General features: G+C 35.6%; 1 long non-coding RNA gene across 1 annotated transcript in view; it reads right to left on the bottom strand.

The window, feature by feature from the left end:
- Positions 1-9,571: 9,571 nt before the first annotated feature.
- The window catches only part of B230209E15Rik (RIKEN cDNA B230209E15 gene), an 85,918-nt gene continuing 81,283 nt past the window's right edge, over positions 9,572-14,206 (bottom strand). The window contains exon 5 of the long non-coding RNA NR_045727.1: positions 9,572-10,822. This is a non-coding gene — a long non-coding RNA (RIKEN cDNA B230209E15 gene). The remainder of the gene's footprint in view (positions 10,823-14,206) is intronic.

Here is a 14,206-nt window from a genome sequence, read left to right on the forward strand (position 1 = left end):
TGCCACCCTGAGCCCCTATTCTGTTCTCAGCTCCTCAGCAATATCCAGCATGGAATGCCAGTGGCTAGGTACCTCATGACTAGGAAGGCACCTTGTCCATCACCTGCCAAGTGGGGTCAGTGGCTTCACACAGCCAGACCCCGGGGCCACATGGAAAGCATGAGGCAGTCTTCCGTGTCTGCCCGCCCAGAAAACTTAAACTCTTGTGGGCCGTGGGTTCTCTCCCACTCCCCTCTTACCCCCACCCCCCACTGCTTTGCATGTAAGGATGCTTCAATCCCATTTGGGAGGGAGAAAAAGCAATCACAAGGCAAGAGAGGGAGGAAGGAATTTGGGTGGGAAAGGAAACAGTGAGGAGGAGAGCAGAACATAATCAGGTATTAGGGGAACATTAGTTAAACCGAGATGGCCAGCAGAAAAATGGAAGCAGACAACCTGGGGAGGTAGGAGGTGGGGGGACCTTCTAGATTGCTCCAGAGACCTGTTAGGGGAAAGACACTAAGGAATCAAGGGAGTGACTGGGTCTTTGAGGTAGAACCAGATCCAAATTCTACAGAATGCTATTAGCCTCCTCTTGTTGAAAAACAGGAAGGATAGTCAGTAAATGGCATTGGATATATTCGAAATTGGGATAGACTCCTAATGAACTCTCTTTTTCATTGCATTTTTTTTTTTTTTTTGCTAAAGAAGCAACATGCTTCCAAAAATATTTTGTATCGGTATGAATTTCAGCAAGATGATCAGAATTAATTTTCTATTTGGTAAAATCATTTCTGGTTTATAATATAATACATGACTATAGAAAATTAAGGTAATAAAGGCATATTGACGTTAACAAACTGAGGTAGAGATTTATACCTAAATGCTTATGTTTTGCTACACTTCACCAGGCTTCTAAAATTTTGATAAGTAAAAACATATGGTTGAAAAATTCGGTATGTTTTATTATGAATTCCAAACTTTTACTCACGTTCTCTGTAGTCAATGTCAGTGTGTAATTGATTAAAAGTATAAGCTTAATTTGTCCTCCTATATATGTTTTAATCGTTATACATACCATAAGTGACAAGCAACATTTTTTTTTTTGTTTTAGATATACTTTATATACAAATGGTCCACACATTCTTCTGATATCTGTTGAATAGTGTACTTAAAGTATTTAATAAATAAGCTATCAATGATAGAAAGAAGTACCAGTACTCAGGATTACTCCTAAGATCTCCTGCAAAGAAGAAGATGGAGCAGAGGTGTACTCTACCTGCATCTTGCTTGAAATGTGGCATAGCTGACCACTAGAAGAAAAACTGTCCATTACTTGCCTGAACATAAGACCCTGGCCTTATTATGAAAATGCAGGGCAGTAAAAAGTTGATTACCTTGTTTTACTGACACAAGGTACACTGGTTATCTAAGTTTTACTTCACAGGTAAGTCTCTTGGGTCTTCTGAGACTGTCAACAAAATTCAAATGCTACACTGGTACCTCTGTCCCCAGATGAAACTGAGATTATCTTGGAGGAACATAATAGCCACTAAGTGACATTTTTCTTAGATTCAGGAGCTGCTTTGTTTACATTTCCTGCTTACTCAGATGAAATATATCTTCATCAGATCTCTGATGGCATTGACAAGTAGGCTAACAGTAGATTTGACAGTTTAATAGCAAAATGAATAACAGCTCCAACCCCACGGTTTCAGTTGTCTTGTTGTTTCTCATCCTATGGAGAAAGCAGGCCTAAGGGCTCCCAGTTCCCGAGATACTACTATGTGTCCACTCAACTTTCCATCTAATCAGACTCTTAAAATGCAATAAATTCATAAATAAGATTCAATATCATCCAGCAACCAGGAACTGTCTTCTTTATATTTAATTAGAAGTAACTTCCCTCTACTATTATCAAATTATTAAGTATAATATTTATTATTTATGTAAAGGAAAATGTTTGCAATATTTTTGTTCATTATAAATAATGTGGAGTAAACCATATCTTTGTTATGGTTTTCACTTTAATATACTTTATAGGCATAAGACAATAGCTTGAATAGAGGATATGTGAATCATATTGAATGGGTGAATGAATGAAATGGAAATTCGTCACTATAGAAGCTAATTCTGATGTAAAGTATTTGTGAATTTCTCTACTGAAATCATCATCATTATCAACAACAGATTTTTATTCTTGCTTTGTTTTTTTCCAAGCAGAAATTCAAAACAAAAAGTTTAATAATTCAATATAATACACCTTCATTAACATCCCTTATTTGTGATTATTCACCCCCCTTTGAACTCTGTGTTGACAATTTGTGGACTTGATATTTCCAGAAATTTGAAGATTGCTTATGTAAATTGTCTTGTGACACACTCACATGTTACATGGATATAATAGTAAGTGGTGTGATGCAGACTTGAGATTAAAAAAAAATTCCTGGGCTTGATTCAGGACTCTAGTGTGAACTTGTTGAGGCATTGAGAAAATATATCATCATAATAATGAAAACTAAAGTATACTAATACTTACCTATCAAAACAATATTTCAATAAAGAGTGATGGTAAAAGACAATTAGCAGGACATTTTTTAATCAATACAGCATCAATCTGTAATATAATAGCATAAACATGTGCTTTACAGGTGAATGAAACTGTTTATTCATGCATATGCTTGCATACTCATTCAATAGAGATTAGTAATAAATTGGAATGTCATTGCACTATTTCACCAAAGAGGAAGCTGAGTCCCAGAAGCATTCTTCAAGTAGAAGAGCCAACACTGAGCCACGCAGACTGTTTAGGTTTGCCCACAATAGTATCAGTAAGAAGCCCTAAGGGCTTCTCTTTCCAAAATGAGCACCTAACATAGTGTCCACAACAATTCATTAATCTGTTTCAGGAAATAGAGTACTTGACTTTTTTGTGTTTTTACTGGATATTTTCTTTATTTACATTTCAAATGTTATCCCCTTTCCCAGTTTCTCTCCCCCAGAGAATGCCCTATCCCATATCCCTCACCGTGCTTCTAAGAGAGTTATCCTCCCCCAACCCAACCACCCCCTTCTACCTCCCTGCCCTCACATTCCCCTACATGTGTGCATCAAGCCTTCATAGAACCAAGGGCCTCTCCTCCCATTGATGTCCTACAAGGCCATCCTCTGCTCCATATGCGGCTGGAGCCATGGTTCCCTCCATGTGTACTCTTTGGTTGGTGGTTTAGTCCCTGGGAACTCTGGGAGGGGGGGTCTGGTTGGTTGATATAGTTGTTCTATCTGTGGCGTTGCAAACCATTTTTAGCTCCTTAAAGTGTGGTTTTAAATAGGTCATAGCATTTTGTGATGCATATAAAGTTGTAATGTGATTCCTACTGTTCAGAGTGTATTAATCAAATTAAAACTGTATCATAAATATCCAGGATATATGGCAGAGACCTGATCTCAAAAGACAGAATGAAAATAACAGGATATTGTGGGACTCTAGGTAGCCACAAGTACAGGGTCACAATGAAAATTACTGAGTCCATTTCTTCCTTTAAATTGTGTAATACCAAGGTAGGAACGGTGAGGGCATGATGCATTGATTTTTGTAAAGGGCACGTGACTGTAATGAGTTGATAGGTAGCAAAGGACTAATCTAAAAGAAAAATAATCTAGAAAATCCAGTAAATGACAAGACCAATAACAAAATGAGCAATGGTTGTATTGCTGAATGACTTGCCATTAATGGTAACATGCTACCATCATCACTGTCTCAAGACTGCTTGGATTCTAGATATTGTAGGAACTGTGCCTGCTTGAACTCTGAGATCTCTTAAACACTGGAACACCAACCAGGCAGCATACAACACCTAATATGAGTTCCCCAACACACATACATTAGAGGACTGTTGGCTCTGTGTTCATTCAGAGATGATTCACCTAGCACTGAAAAGATGGGAGGCTCCATGGAATTTAGAGGTCAGGTTGGGTGGTTGGTGGGGACATCTATATGGAGACAGATGGGTAGGGAAGAGGTATGGGATGTGAAACAGTTGGAAGATGGATTAGAGGGATAAAATATGGAGTATAAAAATTAATTAATTACTAAAAAGAGTAAAAATGGAGAAGAAAATCTTAGACAGAATAATACTACAGATGAAATGGAAAAATTACATAATATGATAGGTATGACTGGAAAAGATTTGCGATTGTCATCAGGGATTCAGAAAAGCTGTATGACTACAGAAATTCTTATGTTATAGAAATAATTACTGTGAACAGAATGCTAATAAGGAGATAGTGGTGTGTCAGTGTCAAAAATGACAAGGAAATACAGTCGGTAAATTTCTTTCAATGGGCATGTAAAATACTGATTTTATACCATGGAGAGACAATTGATTTTATAATACTCTCATTACTTGCCTGACCTCATAGTAAGAATGGAAGAAGAACAGAAAAAAATTATAAAACCTAATATTTGTGAAAATGCAATTACAATCTATCCATGATTTTATAACATAAGTTTTACAAGCTGAATCTCTGGAACACTTGTTGGCACTAGAATAAATACAAATAGGACTGCTGCTGTTATTTTTCTTTGTTCTGAAAGGATCTTATGCATCAGATAAGATGATAATAGGTGAAAATCCTACAACTCAAAGACATGATAGTGTCAATGGGCAAGGTAATATCTCTCCCTGCCTTTGCAAATATAAGAGCTCTGAGCCAAGGGCTGTGGGAGTGTCCTGGCAGTTGCGAGTCAATGCATGAAAGAAAATCACAGGACGTATCACAACGCAAACAAGAGATTTATTGCAAGGAAAAAACTCAGGAGAGTTGTTGCCCCTGTTGAGGCTAGAACCAGTGGATATCTAAGCAGAAAACAGGGATTATATAAGTTTTTTTGGACAGAGAGCATTCAGGTGATTTTCAAAACGGGGATTAGTGGATTTTCAAGTCCAGAGCTTAGGCTTTTTCCACTGTAGTCCTATGGTAGGGTCTGGCCGTTAGGGTAGGTAAAGTGTTCTGTGGGTGGAACATGGTGATTGGAGGTCATTAAGTACAGAGGCTGGAAAATTGTGTGCCTCAGGCATTATAAAAATTTGTTTATTATTAATAAACAGTAAGGGGTGAGGATGTCTTCCTGTGAACAATATAGAGGAAGCAGAACAGTTAATAGAGTAGAAGACAGGGTTTATATTAGGTAATTTGGGGCAGAGCTTTCTGGAAATTTCCAGCGTTTCAAGTTCAGAGTTTGTTCTTTCTACTCAGTAGGGCAAGGAGTTTGATCCAGTTGTTACTGCAGTTAGATTGTTGTGTGTACACAACCTGGTGGTTGGGGTTCATCAGAGACAGGGACTGACCAGTGGTGCGCCTTGAGGGATTTAGAGCTACAGCAGTTCTTCACAATGGACTTCCCAAGGGAATGTAACAAGCAGCAAATACCTGTTCTCTTTCAGAAATTTATTCTAAAGGTGAATCATGCCCATTGAAGATGATGTGGGACTCCAAGACTTATAAAAAGCTGCCATATCTTAAAGGAGAATCAATGACTTCAGAGAGACACAGACATTAGTTGCAAAAGAGACAGTATTTCATAACTCAGAACTGTAATCCTGTGGATCAAACAATTATTACTTCCTATTTTCTCTGACTCTTGTAAATTTCAGGAACAGTCTTCCTTCTCTAGAGAAACTCATAGACAGGCTTTGGTAATGCCCAGAACCATTTGAGTCCTGGAGTATATCAAGGAGTTTGACTGGTAAAAACTCTAGCTACAGACAATTTCATTGGCTCTTCTTTCATATGAATAGAGGAGTGCTGCCCTATTGGAGGAACAACAATATGAACTAACTTGTATCCCCAGAGCTTGTGTCTCTATCTGTAGCAGGGGATGGCCTAGTCAGCCATCAATGAGAGGAGAGGCCCTTGGTCTTGCCAAGATTATATGCCCCAGTATAGGGAAATGCAAGGACCAGGAAGCAGGAATGGGTAGGTTGTGGAGCAGTGCTAGGGTAGCGTACAGGGGACATCTGGAGAGGAAACTAGGAAAGGGGATAGGACTTGAAATGTAAATGAAGAAAATATAATAATAATAATAATAATAATAATAATAATAATAATAATAATAATAATAACAAAGAATGGATTATAAACCAGTGAGGAAAAGAGCTCTTAAATAGGAAGGGAATGCAAAAGCTTTGTGTCTTTTGATAATGATCTGAACTGCTGATCCATCTATCTCTCCATCCCTCTGAAAAAATAGAAAGTGGAAGATAGGAAAAATTGCTATTTATCCTGAGCTTCTTTTCAATTAACAATAGAGCAAAACCAGGCATTAGTACCTGATTTCTGATCACGGACCCAGAGTCTGCAAATGAGGAAATCTAAAGGAAAACCCCAATTTCTATATGCAATTTTCTTACTGTGACTGAGCAGCCAAGTGAAAAGTGCTTTGGGTAATTTGTGATATGATTGTGCCAGTTTTCACAAGATCTAGGATTATAAGAATGAGTTATGCCAGTATATAATACATTTATCTCTACTATAATGTCTTCCATAATGCTGCTTAGATTGTCAAACGAAGTGGTAGACACAAACACTTTGCTAGAAATATAGCTAATTAACACAGAGTATCCCAAAGTGATATAATGATAAAGAAATAATTTAAGACATATCTATGTTAGAAATGAATATATATATGCATATATATGTATATATACATATATATATGCACATTCTCATCATTTTTATGTGTTTATGCACTTTTATGCTGCACATGTGTGGATACAGTTTGCATGATTAGTACAATCTATATACTTACTTATTAGTAACAAATTATTTTGATGAAATAATTTATCCAATATCATTATTTGAATAGTTTGTGATTGAAAAAAATATATCCAGTTACCTATTCTTGAATATCTATCCCACAACTCTAGTATCACTCTTCTATGTAAATTCATATACTTTTTCATTCTTTAACAACTGATTATTTAAGCTTACTGTTAGAACATGGATATAAGACCACCTATATCTACAGACTTCATTGTGCTACATCCTCATCGGGATGTGTTCTTCAAACTTTGCCACATTGATTGATATAGGAAGCCAAGAGACTCTAGCAGCACACATAGGACTAGCACATGTTCAAAACAGACAGAAATAAGGGAAACTAGACACCAAATACCATCCTAAACCAAGACACAATTTGCAATTGATACCTGCTGTATAGAAAGGCAAAACTCATTTATTTTTCCAATGGAGTATGATTGGTTCTATCAACCACATTCTAGGGCAGAAACCATGAGCAGGAACACAGAAAACATATACATTTTTTGTTTCACTGTTCTCTTGTGGGTATTTGTTTAATTTTATTTTTGTACTAGCTTGTTTTGTGGGTTTTATTTGGTCATTTTTTGGTCTTTTGTTTTTATTGATGGCGGGGTGAGACAGACACAAAGACGGTTACCTTGTACATAGCCAAGGGTGGATGAAATTTTATTGATAGGGAGACAGCAATATCCGGGAATAGTTGGGAAAGTGGAAATAGGGTAATCAAAGTATATTATATGAAAAACATCAAATAAAAATACAAAATGATTTATATACTAACAAATACAATCAAATTCATTCAACAGATAGAAAAGTTTTTAAATTATGATACTGTAAATGTGACTTAAACATGTAGGAATAGCTTAACATACATAAAGAGCTCATGCAAAGTACTACAATAATACAAGTAATGAAAAAAGACTACATGATCATTTCAACATTCAGTAAAAGAAAAGTCTTTGAAAATCCATAGCCACTTTCACGATTAGAAATAATAATTCAAATATTAGTTACAAAAATGAAATTTCATAAACATAAATGGAAAACTAATATATACAGGTCTTAAACACCTCAGTCTATCAGCCATTTTAAAAATTATCTGATAACTAATGTTACCACTTCCTAAATACGTCAGTATATTTGCCATTAAAAAAATCATCTGATACACATTGTTCCCAGTTCCATTGGACATTGTTCCAGATGTTATGTCATTAGATAAAGTCAATACTAAGCTTTTTTTCTAAAATATCAGATAATATACAAGTTTTGTAAAGCATACTCTGACATAAGTAAGAGACTAGACAAAACTAACAGACTAGGAATGGGAGTGGATTCGAATGGGGAATGAGAGGAGAGAGGAGACAGTGAAAGAGCAAACAGGGAGAAACAGTTAGGGTAAGGAGAGTGGATTGTGAAAAGGAATACAGTAGAAATAACTAAAATTAATGGGACACTAGAGGGGTACTGCAGAGGGAGTAGGGAAACAATACAATAGGAACATTTTAAATTATATATACATATATACACATTTGTGTGTATGTATGTGAGTGAGTGTGTGTGTATGAGTGTGTGTGTGTGTTTGTGTGTGTGTGTGTGTGTGTGTGTGTGAGAGAGAGAGAGAGAGAGAGAGAGAGGGAGGGAGGGAGAGAGAATGAGAGAGAGAGAGAGAGAGAGAGAGAGAGAGAGAGAGAGAGAGAGAGATCTAAATGAAATCACCAAATATTGTATCTCACTCAATTGTCCATCACTTGTCACAAGTTTTTGAAACAAAACTTCCAGTACTGGAATTGTTCTACATTTAAATTTGTTATGGGCCAAAAGGGCAGTCATATATAGAAAAGAAATCTCCAAACAACTCAAATTGTTGCTAAGTATATAGGATTCTCTTGCCAAACTCAGATCAAGGTCCTGTTGTTCATGACAATACTTAGAAATTTCACTAAAAGTGAAATGTCAAGTCAATGCCAACATAGAACGTACAGTGCTTGCTATATTGCAGGGCCTTTAGCTTGTGTTGGTCCTTCTCACATACACTATGACTTCCAATAAAGGGATTTTATGGGACGTCTGAGTGTACAAATAACTGGGACTCTGGTTCTTATGCCTTGTCTTGGGATCATGTGTTTTTGTTGATTTTTTTTTCTTGCACATTTGCATTATCATAGTTGTAGTACTTATTTTTAAATAAAGCTCTAATGGGATGACCACCCACAACAATTGTTTATGTTCACAAATGGAAGAGATACACTGCCTTTATATTAAATTTGACTTAAGCAGCACAATATCTGATCAACTGGCTAACCTCTATGCTGTTAGAATCAACCTCACACAGATAACTCTGAGTTACTACTTACCAATTTCTTTGTTCTGTTTTGGCTGCTCTTGACTTAATTGAGCAGCCCTCTGGGTCATGTTCTCCTGGCCCAATTACATAGTGGCTCTGCTTTTCTTCTCTGTACACACCTTAGGCATGACATCTCTCTGTCTTTCTTCTTCCTCATGGTCCCAAGCCTGGGAACCTTAAATCCTGCCACTGTCTTTCCTCTGAAGCTATTGGATGCTGGCATCTTTTCAATCAGAATTAACTGGAAGCATGATCCCAGAAGCTACTTGCAAATCCTCTCCTGCAAACAGGTTTTGGGGATCCAATTAACATTAAAATATAGTTATATTGAGGCAGGTGGTAACTCCATGCCAGTATAGATTAGTATATTTATACAATAGATATTTTTTATTTTATTTTTATATTTAATTTTCTTATATTTTAAAAGGAATTAATGAATAGATAAATAAATAAATAAATAAATAAATAAATAATAAATAAATAAATAAATAAATAAATAAATAAGTGAAAATGTAGCCCCTAGAGTAAAGGTTAACAACTGAAATCTCACATATAACCACTTAGAAAGAGATTAATCTAGTTTTCCTGAAAGTAAAACTAGGTACATCCACCAGGACAGTCCCTCAGGTTCAGCAGTAGTAGAACCACAAGTAATTTGACTGAAGAGTTTTCTGAGTTTTTGAGTATGCATTAACATGGATACAGTTGGTTTTTTTGTTTGTTTGTTTTTGTTTTTTTGTTTGTTCGTTTGTTTGTTTTTTGTAGTTTGTTTTTTTTGTATTTTGATTAGTTTTTGTTTGTTTTCAATGTGATTTTATTTTCCTGATTTTGAGGGAATTATTTTCTATTGGACTTTATTATCTTTTTTGTTTTTTGTTGTTGTTTTGTGGATTATTTGTTGCTTTTTGGCTTTGTTGTTGTTGTGTTTTAATTTATTTTGTTTTCTTTTGGCAAAGGGGCTTAATGATGGCATGAAAGTAGGAAAGGAGCTGAAGAACTTGAGGAAGTGGTATAATATCATTGAATATTTAATTAAAATATTGTTTTAAATAGTGAAAAGTATAATATACAAAACTATCAATCACCAAGACCTCCCAGAGCTCCACTGAACCACCAACCAAAGAATACACATAGAAGAGCCCATAGCTCCAGCTGCTTATGTAGCAGAGGACTGGCTTTTCTGACATCAGTGGGAGGGAACGCTCTTGGTCTTGTGGAGACTTGATGCCATATCATAAGGAAATGCAGTGAAGGGGAAATGGGTGGGTGGGCTCGGGAGCACTCTCATAGAAGCAGGGGGAATGGGTATGAAATAGGCAGTTTGCGGAGATGGAATCAGAAATGTGGAGAACACTTAAAATGTAAACAAAGAAAATAACCAATAAAAAATTACAAATATTTTCATTACTTAAATATCTTTTGTAATCTAAAAAACATGGTATGTAATAAAATATGGTTACATCTAAATATGAGTTAAGCAAACTTGTAGTAAATGAGAAAATATAAAATTTGATTCAAATTATACACAAGCAAAAATGAAAGTCAGTAATGAAGAGCTTTTACAATACCACCAGCTAAATGTGGTGATCTGTATCTGTTGTGTTCTTCTCGTGATGCTGGGAAGAAGCATGGTTTCAGTAATGAACTCGAAGTCTCAGATGGCAGCATAGTGAGACTCTGTATCAGAAAGATATAATATACATTAAAAACACACTGGGGTTAATGTAACATTTGCACATTTTAAAGTACAAACAAAAGTATATGTCTATAAATACTTCATAATTGAATTTAAAGTAAGTGCTAAGAGCTTTTGTAAAGTATGGTATAGAGATTAAAGAAATGTCCAACATCCTTAGTCATCAGGGAAATGAAAATCAAAATGACTCTGAAATTCAAAACATCCTTAGTCATCAGGGAAATGAAAATCAAAATGACTCTGAAATTTAATTTTATATCTTTCAAAATCAGTAAGATCAAAAACTTATGTGATAACATATGCTGGCAAAGATGTAGAGTAAGGAGAACATTCCTCCATTGTTGGTGGGAATGAAAAATTTTGCAATCACTCTGGAAATCAATTTGACAGTCTTTTAGGAAATTGGAAATAGCTTTACCCAAGACTGAGCTATACCAGTCTTGGGAATATACCCATGAAATGACACACTATACCAAAGAGACACATCTCACCTATGTTCGTAGCACCTTTGATAGCCAGAAACTGTAAACAACCTAGATGTCCCTTGACTGAATAATAGTTAAAAAATATGGTACATATACACAAAAGAATACTACTCCAGTATTAAAAAACAAATACATGAATTTTGCAGGAAAATGGATAGAACTTTAGAATAGCAGCCTGAATCAGATAACTCAGAGCCACAAGGCCATATGGTATGTACACATTTATGAGTGGATATTAGCCATAAAATTCAGGACAAATATTCTACAATCCACAGACCTAAAGAAACTGGGTAATATGGAAGTCTAAAGGTAAGATGCACAAATATCACTCATAACTTGATAGTCATCAGAGAACTATAAAAAAAGACAAAACTGGGTAGGAGAGGAAGTGATGAGCTGTGCAGAAATGATGATCATGTTTGGATAGAGGTGAGTTGAGAAAGGGCTAGGAATGAGAATAAAAATAGGTGGAGAGGCATCTCTAGTGACTAGCTAGAGGCCTGCAATGGGAGAGAATACAGGGAGTATAGTAGGGTGACATTAGATGAGATTCCTACCAAAGGGGGATATAGTGACTATATTGGCCACCTCCTATAGCCAGGCAGGACTCCTAGACGAGGGACGTTGGCCTTAATCTACCCACAAATAATTTAACAAAAATTATTTTGCCTAAAAAAGTGTGCCAGGACAAGGATAGAGCAGGGAATGAGTGAATGTCAATGTTTCCTCAGAGGCATTATCTAGTAGCTGAAAGAGAAACACAAAGAAACTCACAAACATCAGCTAAGGCACACAGGGAGTCTGGTGGAAGAGTGGAAGAAAGAAGTGAGCAAGGCAGGGAATCAAGGCCACCACAAGACGACCCATAGATTTAACTAACATGGGACCATGGGGAAGCACAAAACCTGGACTACCAACTGTGGTCTAGGCAGGCCCTAGACCTCAATTTCTTACACATTTGTAACAAATGTGAGCTTGTTCTCCATATGGGTCCCCTAAGAACTGGAGTGGGTGCTGTATTGGTCTTTTCTCTCCGCCAGTGCATCCCTGTCACCTACCTAGACAGCCTGATGTGGCCTCAGTGGGACAGTATGCACTTATACATTCAGGACTAGATGCCTAAGGGTAGAGTGATATCCAAGAATAGTCCTCTTCTCATAACAAAATAGGCCTAGGGGTGTGGAGGCATTTGTAACAGTGGGAGTAGGAACACAGGAGGGATGGGGCTGTCATCAAGATGTAAAGTGAATAATAAAATAAAAATTAAAAAAAATAATGTGCAGTTTTTCCAAAGCAAGATAACATATGACACCTGAAATAACAGGGTAATGCTATAATCTATATGAAAATAAACTAATTAATGAGTGTTTCCATATAGTGTATAAATAAATCAAAAAATGCAAATAAAATCTTTTCCATGTACATATGTATAGGTAACCATATCTGATCTAGTAACAAAAATACCGCATTCAAATCTTTCTCCTTTTTTCTTTGAGTTTTATTGAAAATTGCCTTATGCTAAGACCATATGAGTTTTTTCAAATTATTTTTTCTGATATCTGTCTATAATTAGTAGTGTATTGTTTTACAGGGTGTTAGAAGTATATGTAGTGCTTTTGACTATCTGAGACTTGTACTGATAACCCATATATATTCCTCTGCTTTCAAAATAGGAAATCAGTTTAATTTGAAGTGCTAACCTAATTCATATCCAAGAAACTAGTTTATAATTCTCTGGTATAAAAAATATATACTTTCACTACTAAGAACAGTAAGTTGAATTGGCACATTATATGAGTCTTTAAAATAGGTTGCCTTCTAGCAGACTATATTTGGCATAATATTAGTCATCAATTTTAACTGCTTTCATTATGAAATGCCTGTATGCATAAGAAATTGTTACCAGAACAAATTCAACAATTTAAAGGTGACCACAAACACATTTTTAAAACAATTAAAAATACCCATATTCATTTTAAAAATTCTGATTATTTCACTAGAATCTTAGTATTGTGACTAAGCCCCTAATTCAAAACTCTATTTAGAGAATAGAACTGTACTTCCACCAAAGCCAGATCATTTATACTTGGTCCTACGGCCAAACAATTTAAAATTCATAAGGAAATTCATGATAGTTAACTTTGAAAGAGCATCCTGAAAAACACAATTGAATTGATAGCTTGATATAATATTCCTTTATTGGAAATAATTATAACTATGATATTCTCTATTTTTATATGCTTAAATATATGGTTCCGATGAATAAAATGTATTCTTCAAAAACATGTAATTCGGCCAACTGTAGTGGTTTCTGTCTTTTAAATTCTAACACAGAGAGGATTATAACCATGTGGGTCTCTGAGTTTGAAGCCAGCTCAAACTACATGTGGGGTGCTACATCCTAGGCAACATAGTAGCTCTTTTATGAAAACAAGACTAATTATATACCATATGTGTGGAAATATATGTGCATGTACTTGTTTATGTGTGCATAGATGTGAGGTATGAACACAGATATGTAGAAGAAAGAGAGGTGAATATCACTTGTCTTTCTCAATTTTTCCCATTGAGAAATTTTGAGGCAAATTCTACCGTTAAACTCAGATCACTATAAACTTAGATCAATAAACTTAATAGATTAGCCAGCCCATGGTAGGGATACAAATAGTCAATGTCCTGTCCATTTTTTGCTTGCATAAATATATGAAGATTCAAATGAACCAAGCTCAAGTCTTTCTACTCAAATGCATGGATATTATAGACTTAGTCAACTCCCCCGTTTTGAGCACACATATAAGTTAAAATAAAATAAAGTATTAAAAATTAAACAACAACAACAGCTCTAATACAATGATGAAATGTGTATGCAAAATAATATGT

Source organism: Mus musculus, chromosome 7 (genome assembly GCF_000001635.26).
Source record: "Mus musculus strain C57BL/6J chromosome 7, GRCm38.p6 C57BL/6J".
Taxonomy (NCBI): domain Eukaryota; kingdom Metazoa; phylum Chordata; class Mammalia; order Rodentia; family Muridae; genus Mus; species Mus musculus.